Below are 15,000 nucleotides of genomic sequence, written 5' to 3' on the forward strand. Positions count from 1 at the left end.
GTGGCATAGTTAAAGTGGCTAGTGATACTTGTGTTACATAAGGATGCAGTCGATGATGTAGAGTACAGTATATACATATGCATATGAGATGAATAATGTAGGGTAAGTAACATTATATAAGGTAGCATTGTTTAAAGTGGCTAGTGATATATTTACATCATTTCCCATCAATTTCCATTATTAAAATGGCTGGAGTTGGGTCAGTGTCAATGACAGTGTGTTGGCAGCAGCCACTCAATGTTAGTGGTGGCTGTTTAACAGTCTGATGGCCTTGAGATAGAAGCTGTTTTTCAGTCTCTCGGTCCCAGCTTTGATGCACCTGTACTGACCTCGCCTTCTGGATGATAGCGGGGTGAACAGGCAGTGGTTCGGGTGGTTGATGTCCTTGATGATCTTTATGGCCTTCCTGTAACAACGGGTGGTGTAGGTGTCCTGGAGGGCAGGTAGTTTGCCCCCGGTAATGCGTTGTGCAGTCCTCACTACCTTCTGGAGAGCCTTACGGTTGAGGGCGGAGCAGTTGCCGTACCAGGCGGTGATACAGCCCGCCAGGATGCTCTCGATTGTGCATCTGTAGAAGTTTGTGAGTGCTTTTGGTGACAAGCCGAATTTCTTCAGCCTCCTGAGGTTGAATAGGCGCTGCTGCGCCTTCTTCACGACGCTGTCAGTGTGAGTGGACCAATTCAGTTTGTCTGTGATGTGTATGCCGAGGAACTTAAAACTAGCTACCCTCTCCACTACTGTTCCATCGATGTGGATAGGGGTGTTCCCTCTGCTGTTTCCTGAAGTCCACAATCATCTCCTTAGTTTTGTTGACGTTGAGTGTGAGGTTATTTTCCTGACACCACACTCCGAGGGCCCTCACCTCCTCCCTGTAGGCCGTCTCGTCGTTGTTGGTAATCAAGCCTACCACTGTTGTGTCGTCCGCAAACTTGATGATTGAGTTGGAGGCGTGCGTGGCCACGCAGTCGTGGGTGAACAGGGAGTACAGGAGAGGGCTCAGAACGCACCCTTGTGGGGCCCCGTGTTGAGGATCAGCGGGGAGGAGATGTTGTTGCCTACCCTCACCACCTGGGGGCGGCCCGTCAGGAAGTCCAGTACCCAGTTGCACAGGGCGGGGTCGAGACCCAGGGTCTCGAGCTTGATGATGAGCTTGGAGGGTACTATGGTGTTGAATGCCGAGCTGTAGTCGATGAACAGCATTCTCACATAGGTATTCCTCTTGTCCAGGTGGGTTAGGGCAGTGTGCAGTGTGGTTGAGATTGCATCGTCTGTGGACCTATTTGGGCGGTAAGCAAATTGGAGTGGGTCTAGGGTGTCAGGTAGGGTGGAGGTGATATGGTCCTTGACTAGTCTCTCAAAGCACTTCATGATGACGGAAGTGAGTGCTACGGGGCGGTAGTCGTTTAGCTCAGTTACCTTAGCTTTCTTGGGAACAGGAACAATGGTGGCCCTCTTGAAGCATGTGGGAACAGCAGACTGGTATAGGGATTGATTGAATATGTCCGTAAACACACCGGCCAGCTGGTCTGCGCATGCTCTGAGGGCGCGGCTGGGGATGCCGTCTGGGCCTGCAGCCTTGCGAGGGTTAACACGTTTAAATGTCTTACTCACCTCGGCTGCAGTGAAGGAGAGACCGCATGTTTCCGTTGCAGGCCGTGTCAGTGGCACTGTATTGTCCTCAAAGCGGGCAAAAAGTTATTTAGTCTGCCTGGGAGCAAGACATCCTGGTCCGTGACTGGGCTGGATTTCATCTCGTAGTCCGTGATTGACTGTAGACCCTGCCACATGCCTCTTGTGTCTGAGCCATTGAATTGAGATTCCACTTTGTCTCTGTACTGACGCTTAGCTTGTTTAATAGCCTTGCGGAGGGAATAGCTGCACTGTTTATATTCAGTCATGTTGCCAGACACCTTGCCCTGATTAAAAGCAGTGGTTCGCGCTTTCAGTTTCACGCGAATGCTGCCATCAATCCACGGTTTCTGGTTAGGGAATGTTTTTATCGTTGCTATGGGAACGACATCTTCGACGCACGTTCTAATGAACTCGCACACCGAATCAGCGTATTCGTCAATATTCCCATCTGACGCAATACGAAACATGTCCCAGTCCACATTAAACTAATGCTGTGTTGTCAGGTCTATTGTCTCTAGGTATTAAACTAATGCTGTGTTGTCAGGTCTATTATCTCTAGGTATTAAACTAATGCTGTGTTGTCAGGTCTATTGTCTCTAGGTATTAAACTAATGCTGTGTTGTCAGGTCTATTGTCTCTAGGTATTAAACTTATATAACATGTCTTCAGTCTGAAATGGCACCCTGTCCCTTATATAACATGTCTTCAGTCTGAAATGGCACCCTGTCCCTTATATAACATGTCTTCAGTCTGAAATGGCACCCTGCACCATATATAACTGTCCCTTATATAACATGTCTTCAGTCTGAAATGGCACCCTGTCCCTTATATAACACGTCTTCAGTCTGAAATGGCACCCTGCACCATATATAACATGTCTTCAGTCTGAAATGGCACCCTGTCCCTTATATAACATGTCTTCAGTCTGAAATGGCACCCTGTCCCATATATAACATGTCTTCAGTCTGAAATGGCACCCTGTCCCTTATATAACATGTCTTCAGTCTGAAATGGCACCCTGTCCCTTATATAACACGTCTTCAGTCTGAAATGGCACCCTGTCCCATATATAACATGTCTTCAGTCTGAAATGGCACCCTGTCCCTTATATAACATGTCTTCAGTCTGAAATGGCACCCTGTCCCTTATATAACACGTCTTCAGTCTGAAATGGCACCCTGTCCCTTATATAACATGTCTTCAGTCTGAAATGGCACCCTGCACCATATATAACATGTCTTCAGTCTGAAATGGCACCCTGCACCATATATAACATGTCTTCAGTCTGAAATGGCACCCTGTCCCTTATATAACATGTCTTCAGTCTGAAATGGCACCCTGTCCCATATATAACATGTCTTCAGTCTGAAATGGCACCCTGTCCCTTATATAACATGTCTTCAGTCTGAAATGGCACCCTGCACCATATATAACATGTCTTCAGTCTGAAAGGGCACCCTGTCCCTTATATAACATGTCTTCAGTCTGAAATGGCACCCTGCACCATATATAACATGTCTTCAGTCTGAAATGGCACCCTGTCCCTTATATAACATGTCTTCAGTCTGAAATGGCACCCTGTCCCTTATATAACATGTCTTCAGTCTGAAATGGCACCCTGTCCCTTATATAACATGTCTTCAGTCTGAAATGGCACCCTGTCCCTTATATAACATGTCTTCAGTCTGAAATGGCACCCTGTCCCTTATATAACCCGTTATGTTTGTGTAGGTGTGTGATGTGGACGCTGACGACCGTCTCCTCCAGTACCTGTCCGTGTGTGTAGCAGCAGCACAGTGTGTCGCCCCCTAACTCTCATCTGCACATTACACACACGTTCACACACACCTGCTGCACGTAGAGACGGTGAGTTCACACACACACACACGGTTATGCACTCCATGGCCTCTCAGATACACACATTCAGTTCACCCACGTGTGTATATGTGTTTGCAGACTCTGCCCAGCTGAAGAGGTTTACCCGAGGAGACAGAGAGTTTGTGACTCGGATGCCCCCCTCTCCAACTCACCTGTACACACATCCTGGAGGAGACAGAGCGGGACTGAGAGAGCGATAGGGAGACTGAGAGAGCGATAGGGAGACTGAGAGAGGGATAGGGAGACTGAGAGAGCGATAGGGAGACTGAGAGAGCGATATGGAGACTGAGAGAGCGATAGGGAGACTGAGAGAGGGATAGGGAGACTGAGAGAGCGATATGGAGACTGAGAGAGCGATAGGGAGACTGAGAGAGCGATAGGGAGACTGAGAGAGCGATAGGGAGACTGAGAGAGCGATAGGGAGACTGAGAGAGCGATAGGGAGACTGAGAGAGCGATAGGGGGAGACTGAGAGAGCGATAGGGAGACTGAGAGAGCGATAGGGAGACTGAGAGAGCGATAGGGAGACTGAGAGAGCGATAGGGAGACTGAGAGAGCGATAGGGAGACTGAGAGAGCGATAGGGAGACTGAGAGAGCGATAGGGAGACTGAGAGAGCGAGGGACTGAGGTAGTGAGCGAGGGACTGAGGTAGTGAGCGAGGGAGGCCGAGGTTGCGGGCACTGAGGAACGAGATACTTGAGGACTGAGGAGCCAGCGAGGGACTGAGGGAGCCAGCGAGGGACTGAGGGAGTGAGAGGGAGGGACAGAGGGGGGGAATACAGACATGGAGAGAGGGAAACTGTTTATGTAATCAAATGTTGATCTGTTGTTAATAAACGTTTTAATCTTTCCTGCCTGTTTTTGCTTCTCATCTCTGCCTCACATTCTGTCTAAACAGACAGACAGCAGTAGGACGACCAAACATACACACACACCTGGCCCATCGATTCTACTGAGACAGCTGGAGACTAAAGAAGTGGAGGTGAATTTTGGTCAAGTAGTATACAGGGTCACAAGGTTCTTGAGGTGCTTAAAGGCCTTGAATTTGGCACTCTGTGACGTTTTCTTACGTTGTTCCTTTTTAAAATTATTTTTACCTTTATTTAATCAGGCAAGTCAGTTAAGAACAAATTCTTATTTTCAATGACGGCCTACCAAGTAACAGTGGGTTAACTGCCTGTTCAGGGGCAGAACAACAGATTTGTACCGTGTCAGCTCGGGGTTTGAACTTGCAACCTTCCGGTTACTAGTCCAATGCTCTAACCACTAGGCTACCCTGCCGCCCCTTGAAACGTAGTTGAATTCAAATGAAAGGAGAACAGACAATGATCAAATATGATTATGAAAAATATTAGAAAAAAGTATTGGTCTTGAATTCTACCCAGTTTTATTTCCTCCGTGCTCTGGTTGCCAGGCGAGGTCGCTCATTCCACCCACTCAGCCAGGCAGGTCCAAAACTGACGGATTAGGTTCCGCCAAACATCACACCGATAGCTAAAATGCCAGGCGTGTAGATTTAATTCTGCCTGGCAGGATATTGATGTTCATGACCTGACGAGGATGTAGTGGAGGTTAAACGCACTTAAATGCCGTTTACTCACCTTTGAATGTAGTTATTATTATCATTATTATTGCGGTCCCAGTGTTGATCAACTCTCAGAAGGCTTCTTGATCTGAATTCTAATCGCAAATGATTAATGTATGTTCGTTACGTTGGGCCTTGGCCTTGTTCGTTACGTTGGGCTGCTCCCGCAGATTGGCCTTGTTCGTTACGTTGGGCTGCTCCCGCGGATTGGCCTTGTTCGTTACGTTGGGCTGCTCCCGCAGATTGGCCTTGTTCGTTACGTTGGGCTGCTCCCGCAGATTGGCCTTGTTCGTTACGTTGGGCTGCTCCCGCGGATTGGCCTTGTTCGTTACGTTGGGCTGCTCCCGCAGATTGGCCTTGTTCGTTACGTTGGGCTGCTCCCACAGATTGGCCTTGTTCGTTACGTTGGGCTGCTCCCGCGGATTGGCCTTGTTCGTTACGTTGGGCTGCTCCCACAGATTGGCCTTGTTAGCAGTACCTTCACTCACCACTCTGTCCAACAGGAATCTCTGCCATGTCAGCAGACATCCCCCAAACAAAAACCCACTGGTAAATACTCGCTGATATTTCATTCAGATGTCTAGCTAGCTAGGTAGATCAAGGGCTCTGGCTATTAGCCAGGAAGCTCTCTGTGGCTAGAAGGATGAAGTTAGAAGCTAACGTTGGACGGAGCATGATCTCAGCAGGACCAGTAGACTGAAATTAAGATAGCTATAGTCAATATATGGGCTACTCTGTTCTCATAATGAAATACCATTTCTGTGCAGGGAGTAGTGAGACAGTGGTGAGTCAGGATGCAATGAAGGAGGCCAAGGAGATACACAGGGAGAGGAGGCATTGAAGGAGGCCAAGGAGATACACAGGGAGAGGAGGCAGTGAAGGAGGCCAAGGAGATACACAGGGAGAGGAGGCAGTGATGGAGGCCAAGGAGATACACAGGGAGAGGAAGCAAGCAGGAGAGGTTCTACACAGGGAGAGGAAGCACCTCTATACTCTACTGTCCTGTCTGGTGGAGGTCACTCCCTCATCACCTCTATACTCTACTGTCAATGTCCTGTCTGGTGGAGGTCACTCCCTCATCACCTCTATACTCTAATGTCCTGTCTGGTGGAGGTCACTCTGTCATCACCTCTATACTCTACTGTCAATGTCCTGTCTGGTGGAGGTCACTCCCTCATCACCTCTATACTCTACTGTCCTGTCTGGTGGAGGTCACTCTGTCATCACCTCTATACTCTACTGTCCTGTCTGGTGGAGGTCACTCCCTCATCACCTCTATACTCTACTGTCAATGTCCTGTCTGGTGGAGGTCACTCCCTCATCACCTCTATACTCTACTGTCCTGTCTGGTGGAGGTCACTCCGACATCACCTCTATACTCTACTGTCCTGTCTGGTGGAGAGGTCACTCCCTCATCACCTCTATACTCTACTGTCCTGTCTGGTGGAGGTCACTCCGTCATCACCTCTATACTCTACTGTCCTGTCTGGTGGAGAGGTCACTCCCTCATCACCTCTATACTCTACTGTCCTGTCTGGTGGAGAGGTCACTCCCTCATCACCTCTATACTCTACTGTCCTGTCTGGTGGAGGTCACTCCCTCATCACCTCTATACTCTACTGTCAATGTCCTGTCTGGTGGAGGTCACTCCCTCATCACCTCTATACTCTAATGTCCTGTCTGGTGGAGGTCACTCTGTCATCACCTCTATACTCTACTGTCCTGTCTGGTGGAGGTCACTCCCTCATCACCTCTATACTCTACTGTCCTGTCTGGTGGAGGTCACTCCCTCATCACCTCTATACTCTACTGTCAATGTCCTGTCTGGTGGAGGTCACTCCCTCATCACCTCTATACTCTACTGTCCTGTCTGGTGGAGGTCACTCCCTCATCACCTCTATACTCTACTGTCCTGTCTGGTGGAGGTCACTCCATCATCACCTCTATACTCTACTGTCAATGTCCTGTCTGGTGGAGAGGTCACTCCGTCATCACCTCTATACTCTACTGTCCTGTCTGGTGGAGAGGTCACTCCGTCATCACCTCTATACTCTACTGTCCTGTCTGGTGGAGTTCACTCTGTCATCACCTCTATACTCTACTGTCAATGTCTTGTCTGGTGGAGGTCACTCTGTCATCACCTCTATACTCTACTGTCAATGTCCTGTCTGGTGGAGGTCACTCTGTCATCACCTCTATACTCTACTGTCCTGTCTGGTGGAGGTCACTCTGTCATCACCTCTATACTCTACTGTCCTGTCTGGTGCAGGTCACTCTGTCATCACCTCTATACTCTACTGTCCTGTCTGGTGGAGAGGTCACTCCCTCATCACCTCTATACTCTACTGTCAATGTCTTGTCTGGTGGAGGTCACTCTGTCATCACCTCTATACTCTACTGTCAATGTCCTGTCTGGTGGAGGTCACTCTGTCATCACCTCTATACTCTACTGTCCTGTCTGGTGGAGAGGTCACTCCCTCATCACCTCTATACTCTACTGTCAATGTCTTGTCTGGTGGAGGTCACTCTGTCATCACCTCTATACTCTACTGTCAATGTCCTGTCTGGTGGAGGTCACTCTGTCATCACCTCTATACTCTACTGTCCTGTCTGGTGGAGAGGTCACTCTGTCATCACCTCTATACTCTACTGTCAATGTCCTGTCTGGTGGAGGTCCTCATCACCTCTATACTCTACTGTCCTGTCTGGTGGAGAGGTCACTCCCTCATCACCTCTATACTCTACTGTCCTGTCTGGTGGAGGTCACTCTGTCATCACATCTATACTCTACTGTCAATGTCCTGTCTGGTGGAGGTCACTCCCTCATCACCTCTATACTCTACTGTCAATGTCCTGTCTGGTGGAGGTCACTCTGTCATCACCTCTATACTCTACTGTCCTGTCTGGTGGAGGTCACTCCCTCATCACCTCTATACTCTACTGTCCTGTCTGGTGGAGGTCACTCCCTCATCACCTCTATACTCTACTGTCCTGTCTGGTGGAGGTCACTCTGTCATCACCTCTATACTCTACTGTCCTGTCTGGTGGAGAGGTCACTCCGTCATCACCTCTATACTCTACTGTCAATGTCCTGTCTGGTGGAGGTCACTCTGTCATCACCTCTATACTCTACTGTCCTGTCTGGTGGAGGTCACTCCCTCATCACCTCTATACTCTACTGTCCTGTCTGGTGGAGGTCACTCCCTCATCACCTCTATACTCTACTGTCCTGTCTGGTGGAGGTCACTCCATCATCACCTCTATACTCTACTGTCAATGTCCTGTCTGGTGGAGGTCACTCTGTCATCACCTCTATACTCTACTGTCCTGTCTGGTGGAGGTCACTCTGTCATCACCTCTATACTCTACTGTCCTGTCTGGTGGAGGTCACTCTGTCATCACCTCTATACTCTACTGTCCTGTCTGGTGGAGAGGTCACTCCGTCATCACCTCTATACTCTACTGTCCTGTCTGGTGGAGGTCACTCTGTCATCACCTCTATACTCTACTGTCAATGTCTTGTCTGGTGGAGGTCACTCTGTCATCACCTCTATACTCTACTGTCCTGTCTGGTGGAGGTCACTCCCTCATCACCTCTATACTCTACTGTCAATGTCCTGTCTGGTGGAGGTCACTCTGTCATCATCTCTATACTCTTTCATCTAAACACATCGCTCTCTCTCTGCAGAACACATGAGTTTTAACCACACCTCTAAACAGGGAGGTTGTGTCTCATTACCAATCAACTGCCAGGACTGCAGATATGGGAGGGGCTGTAGTTTGGAGAGAGGGTGAGGAGGGGACGCAGGTATGACTGGCTTTGGTGACAGTTGGAAGAGAGATTGGACTTTACACGCTGAGAGAAGACGAGAAGGTGAGAAGACGAGAAGAGAGGTACTGTAGAGAGAGAGAGGTAGAGGGATTGAGAGAGGGAGTTAGAGAAGTGGAGAGAGAGAGAGCAATAGAGAGAGTGAGGTAGAGAGAGAGAGCAATAGAGAGAGAGGTGGAGGGAGGTAGAGAGAGAGAGGTAGAGAGAGAGAGGTAGAGAGAGAGAGGTAGAGAGAGAGAGAGAGAGAGAGAGATGTGTAGAGAGAGAGGTAGAGGGATTGAGAGAGGGAGTTAGAGAAGTAGAGAGAGGTGGAGAGAGGGAGGTAGAGGGATTGAGAGGTAGAGATAGAGAGAGAGATGTGTAGAGACAAAGGTAGAGGGATTGAGAGAGGGAGTTAGAGGGAGTTAGAGAGGGAGGTAGAGGAATTGAGAGAGGGAGTTAGAGAAGTAGAGACAGAGAGAGAGCGAGGTAGAGCTAACAACCAGGGGTGAGTACCCCTCTTCTACACATGGTGTGTGTGTGTGTGTGTGTGTGTGTGTGTGTGTGTGTGTGTGTGTGTGTGTGTGTGTGTGTGTGTGTGTGTGTGTGTGTGTGTGTGTGTGTGTGTGTGTGTGTGTGTGTGTGTGTGTGTGTGTGTGTGTGTGTGTGTGTACACATTGGTGTCTGATCAGGGTTCAGCGGAATGTTGCATATCACAGCTAGCCTGGCCCTGATTGGCTGATTGTACTTGCTGTCTGCAGGCCTCTGATGTTGTCATGCTTTTAGTGTCTCTCCGATATAGTAGTAGTTATAGTAACTGTAGTTATAGTAACAGTAGTTATAGTAACAGTAGTTATAGTAACAGTAGTTATAGTAACAGTAGTTATAGTAACAGTAGTTATAGTAGTAGTAGTTATAGTAACAGTAGTTATAGTAACAGTAGTTATAGTAACAGTAGTTATAGTAACAGTAGTTATAGTAACAGTAGTTATAGTAGTAGTAGTTATAGTAGTAGTAGTTATAGTAACAGTAGTTATAGTAACAGTAGTTATAGTAACAGTAGTTATAGTAGTAGTAGTTATAGTAACAGTAGTTATAGTAACAGTAGTTATAGTAACAGTAGTTATAGTAACAGTAGTTATAGTAGTAGTAGTTATAGTAACAGTAGTTATAGTAACAGTAGTTATAGTAACAGTAGTTATAGTAGTAGCAGTTATAGTAACAGTAGTTATAGTAGTAGCAGTTATAGTAACAGTAGTTATAGTAACAGTAGTTATAGTAACAGTAGTTATAGTAGTAGCAGTTATAGTAACAGTAGTTATAGTAACAGTAGTTATAGTAACAGTAGTTATAGTAACAGTAGTTATAGTAGTAGCAGTTATAGTAACAGTAGTTATAGTAGTAGCAGTTATAGTAACAGTAGTTATAGTAACAGTAGTTATAGTAACAGTAGTTATAGTAACAGTAGTTATAGTAACAGTAGTTAAAGTAGTAGCAGTTATAGTAACAGTAGTTATAGTAACAGTAGTTATAGTAACAGTAGTTATAGTAACAGTAGTTATAGTAACAGTAGTTATAGTAGTAGTAGTTATAGTAGTAGTAGTTATAGTAACAGTAGTTATAGTAACAGTAGTTATAGTAACAGTAGTTATAGTAGTAGTAGTTATAGTAACAGTAGTTATAGTAACAGTAGTTATAGTAACAGTAGTTATAGTAACAGTAGTTATAGTAGTAGTAGTTATAGTAACAGTAGTTATAGTAACAGTAGTTATAGTAACAGTAGTTATAGTAGTAGCAGTTATAGTAACAGTAGTTATAGTAGTAGCAGTTATAGAAACAGTAGTTATAGTAACAGTAGTTATAGTAACAGTAGTTATAGTAGTAGCAGTTATAGTAACAGTAGTTATAGTAACAGTAGTTATAGTAACAGTAGTTATAGTAACAGTAGTTATAGTAGTAGCAGTTATAGTAACAGTAGTTATAGTAGTAGCAGTTATAGTAACAGTAGTTATAGTAACAGTAGTTATAGTAACAGTAGTTATAGTAAAGTAGTTATAGTAACAGTAGTTAAAGTAGTAGCAGTTATAGTAACAGTAGTTATAGTAACAGTAGTTATAGTAACAGTAGTTATAGTAACAGTAGTTATAGTAACAGTAGTTATAGTAACAGTAGTTATAGTAGTAGCAGTTATAGTAACAGTAGTTATAGTAACAGTAGTTATAGTAGTAGTAGTTATAGTAACAGTAGTTATAGTAGTAGCAGTTATAGTAACAGTAGTTATAGTAACAGTAGTTATAGTAACAGTAGTTATAGTAGTAGCAGTTATAGTAACAGTAGTTATAGTAACAGTAGTTATAGTAGTAGCAGTTATAGTAACAGTAGTTATAGTAACAGTAGTTATAGTAGTAGCAGTTATAGTAACAGTAGTTATAGTAACAGTAGTTATAGTAACAGTAGTTATAGTAGTAGCAGTTATAGTAACAGTAGTTATAGTAACAGTAGTTATAGTGTAGTAGCAGTGGTGTTAGTAGCAGTGATAGTGGTGGTGTTAGTAGCAGTGATAGTGGTGGTGTTAGTAGCAGTGATAGTGGTGGTGTTAGTAGCAGTGATAGTGGTGGTGTTAGTAGCAGTGATAGTGGTGGTGTTAGTAGTAGTGATAGTGGTGGTGTTAGTAGCAGTGATAGTGGTGGTGTTAGTAGCAGTGATAGTGGTGGTGGTAGTAGTAGTAGCAGTGATAGTGGTGGTGGTGGTAGTAGTAGTAGCAGTGATAGTGGTGGTGTTAGTAGCAGTAGTAGTAGTAGTAGCAGTGATAGTGGTGGTGTTAGTAGTAGTGATAGTGGTGGTGTTAGTAGTAGTAGCAGTCATAGTGGTGGTGTTAGTAGTAGTAGCAGTGATAGTGGTGGTGTTAGTAGTAGTAGCAGTGATAGTGGTGGTGTTAGTAGTAGTAGTAGTAGTAGTAGCAGTGATAGTGGTGGTGTTAGTAGTAGTAGCAGTCATAGTGGTGGTGTTAGTAGTAGTAGCAGTGATAGTGGTGGTGTTAGTAGTAGTAGCAGTGATAGTGGTGGTGTTAGTAGTAGTAGTAGTAGTAGTAGCAGTGATAGTGGTGGTGTTAGTAGTAGTGATAGTGGTGGTGTTAGTAGTAGTGATAGTGGTGGTGTTAGTAGCAGTGATAGTGGTGGTGTTAGTAGTAGTAGTAGTGATAGTGGTGGTGTTATTAGTAGTAGCAGTGATAGTGGTGGTGTTAGTAGTAGTAGCAGTGATAGTGGTGGTGTTAGTAGTAGTGATAGTGGTGGTGTTAGTAGCAGTGATAGTGGTGGTGTTAGTAGCAGTGATAGTGGTGGTGTTAGTAGTAGTGATAGTGATAGTGGTGGTGTTAGTAGTAGTGATAGTGGTGGTGTTAGTAGCAGTGATAGTGGTGGTGTTAGTAGTAGTAGCAGTGATAGTGGTGGTGTTAGTAGTAGTAGCAGTGATAGTGGTGGTGTTAGTAGTAGTAGTAGTAGTAGTAGCAGTGATAGTGGTGGTGTTAGTAGTAGTGATAGTGGTGGTGTTAGTAGTAGTGATAGTGGTGGTGTTAGTAGCAGTGATAGTGGTGGTGTTAGTAGTAGTAGTAGTGATAGTGGTGGTGTTAGTAGTAGTGATAGTGGTGGTGTTATTAGTAGTAGCACTGATAGTGGTGGTGGTAGTAGTAGTAGCAGTGATAGTGGTGGTGTTATTAGCAGTGATAGTGGTGGTGTTATTAGCAGTGATAGTGGTGGTGTTAGTAGTAGTAGCAGTGATAGTGGTGGTGTTATTAGCAGTGATAGTGGTGGTGTTATTAGCAGTGATAGTGGTGGTGTTAGTAGTAGTAGCAGTGATAGTGGTGGTGTTAGTAGCAGTGATAGTGGTGGTGTTAGTAGCAGTGATAGTGGTGGTGGTAGTAGTAGTAGCAGTGATAGTGGTGGTGTTAGTAGCAGTGATAGTGGTGGTAGTAGTAGTAGCAGTGATAGTGGTGGTGTTAGTAGTAGTAGCAGCGATAGTGGTGGTGGTAGTAGTAGTAGCAGTGATAGTGGTGGTAGTAGTAGTAGTAGTAGTAGTAGTAGTAGCAGTGATAGTGGTGGTGGTAGTAGTAGTAGTAGTGATAGTGGTGGTGTTAGTAGCAGTGATAGTGGTGGTGTTAGTAGTAGTGATAGTGGTGGTGTTAGTAGTAGTGATAGTGGTGGTGGTAGTAGTAGTAGCAGTGATAGTGGTGGTGGTAGTAGTAGTAGCAGTGATAGTGGTGGTGTTATTAGCAGTGATAGTGGTGGTGTTAGTAGTAGTGATAGTGGTGGTGGTAGTAGTAGTAGCAGTGATAGTGGTGGTGTTAGTAGCAGTGATAGTGGTGGTGTTAGTAGTAGTGATAGTGGTGGTGTTAGTAGTAGTAGCAGTGATAGTGGTGGTGTTAGTAGTAGTAGCAGTGATGGTGGTGGTGTTAGTAGTAGTAGCAGTGATAGTGGTGGTGTTATTAGCAGTGATAGTGGTGGTGTTAATAGTAGTGATAGTGGTGGTGGTAGTAGTAGTAGCAGTGATAGTGGTGGTGTTAGTAGTAGTAGTAGTGATAGTGGTGGTGTTAGTAGCAGTGATAGTGGTGGTGTTAGTAGTAGTGATAGTGGTGGTGTTAGTAGTAGTGATAGTGGTGGTGGTAGTAGTAGTAGCAGTGATAGTGGTGGTGTTAGTAGCAGTGATAGTGGTGGTGTTAGTAGTAGTGATAGTGGTGGTGTTAGTAGTAGTAGCAGTGATAGTGGTGGTGTTATTAGCAGTGATAGTGGTGGTGTTAGTAGTAGTGATAGTGGTGGTGGTAGTAGTAGTAGCAGTGATAGTGGTGGTGTTAGTAGCAGTGATAGTGGTGGTGTTAGTAGTAGTGATAGTGGTGGTGTTAGTAGTAGTAGCAGTGATAGTGGTGGTGTTAGTAGTAGTAGCAGTGATAGTGGTGGTGTTAGTAGTAGTAGCAGTGATAGTGGTGGTGTTAGTAGTAGTAGCAGTGATAGTGGTGGTGTTAGTAGTAGTAGCAGTGATAGTGGTGGTGTTAGTAGCAGTGATAGTGGTGGTGTTAGTAGTAGTGATAGTGGTGGTGTTAGTAGTAGTGATAGTGGTGGTGTTAGTAGTAGTAGCAGTGATAGTGGTGGTGTTAGTAGTAGTAGCAGTGATAGTGGTGGTGTTAGTAGCAGTGATAGTGGTGGTGTTAGTAGTAGTGATAGTGGTGGTGTTAGTAGTAGTAGCAGTGATAGTGGTGGTGGTAGTAGCAGTGATAGTGGTGGTGTTAGTAGTAGTAGCAGTGATAGTGGTGGTGTTATTAGCAGTGATAGTGGTGGTGGTAGTAGTAGTAGCAGTGATAGTGGTGGTGTTATTAGCAGTGATAGTGGTGTTAGTAGTAGTAGCAGTGATAGTGGTGGTGTTATTAGCAGTGATAGTGGTGGTGTTAGTAGTAGTGATAGTGGTGGTGGTAGTAGTAGTAGCAGTGATAGTGGTGGTGTTAGTAGCAGTGATAGTGGTGGTGTTAGTAGTAGTGATAGTGGTGGTGTTAGTAGTAGTGACAGTGATAGTGGTGGTGTTAGTAGCAGTAGCAGTGATAGTGGTGGTGTTAGTAGCAGTGATAGTGGTGGTGTTAGTTGCAGTGATAGTGGTGGTGTTAGTAGTAGTAGCAGTGATAGTGGTGGTGTTAGTAGCAGTGATAGTGGTGGTGTTAGTAGTAGTGATAGTGATAGTGGTGGTGTTAGTAGCAGTAGCAGTGATAGTGGTGGTGTTAGTAGCAGTGATAGTGGTGGTGTTAGTAGCAGTGATAGTGGTGGTGTTAGTAGTAGTAGTAGTGATAGTGGTGGTGGTAGTAGTAGTAGTAGTGATAGTGGTGGTGTTAGTAGTAGTAGCAGTGATAGTGGTGGTGTTAGTAGTAGTAGCAGTGATAGTGGTGGTGTTAGTAGTAGTAGCAGTGATAGTGGTGGTGTTAGTAGCAGTGATAGTGGTGGTGTTAGTAGTAGTGATAGTGGTGGTGTTAGTAGTAGTGATAGTGGTGGTGGTAGTAGTAGTAGTAGTGATAGTGGTGGTGTTAGTAGTAGTAGCAGTGATAGTGGTGGTGTTAGTAGTA

General features: G+C 45.2%; 1 protein-coding gene across 1 annotated transcript in view; it reads left to right on the forward strand.

Annotated features, from left to right (window-relative positions):
• Positions 1-8,932: 8,932 nt before the first annotated feature.
• tfr2 (transferrin receptor 2) overlaps positions 8,933-15,000 on the forward strand; it is a 69,898-nt gene continuing 63,830 nt past the window's right edge. Inside the window, exon 1 of the mRNA XM_046328443.1 lies at positions 8,933-8,989. The gene's annotated coding sequence lies outside the window, so the exon portion shown is untranslated. The remainder of the gene's footprint in view (positions 8,990-15,000) is intronic.

Source organism: Oncorhynchus gorbuscha, linkage group LG25 (genome assembly GCF_021184085.1).
Source record: "Oncorhynchus gorbuscha isolate QuinsamMale2020 ecotype Even-year linkage group LG25, OgorEven_v1.0, whole genome shotgun sequence".
NCBI classification, from domain to species: Eukaryota; Metazoa; Chordata; class Actinopteri; order Salmoniformes; family Salmonidae; genus Oncorhynchus; species Oncorhynchus gorbuscha.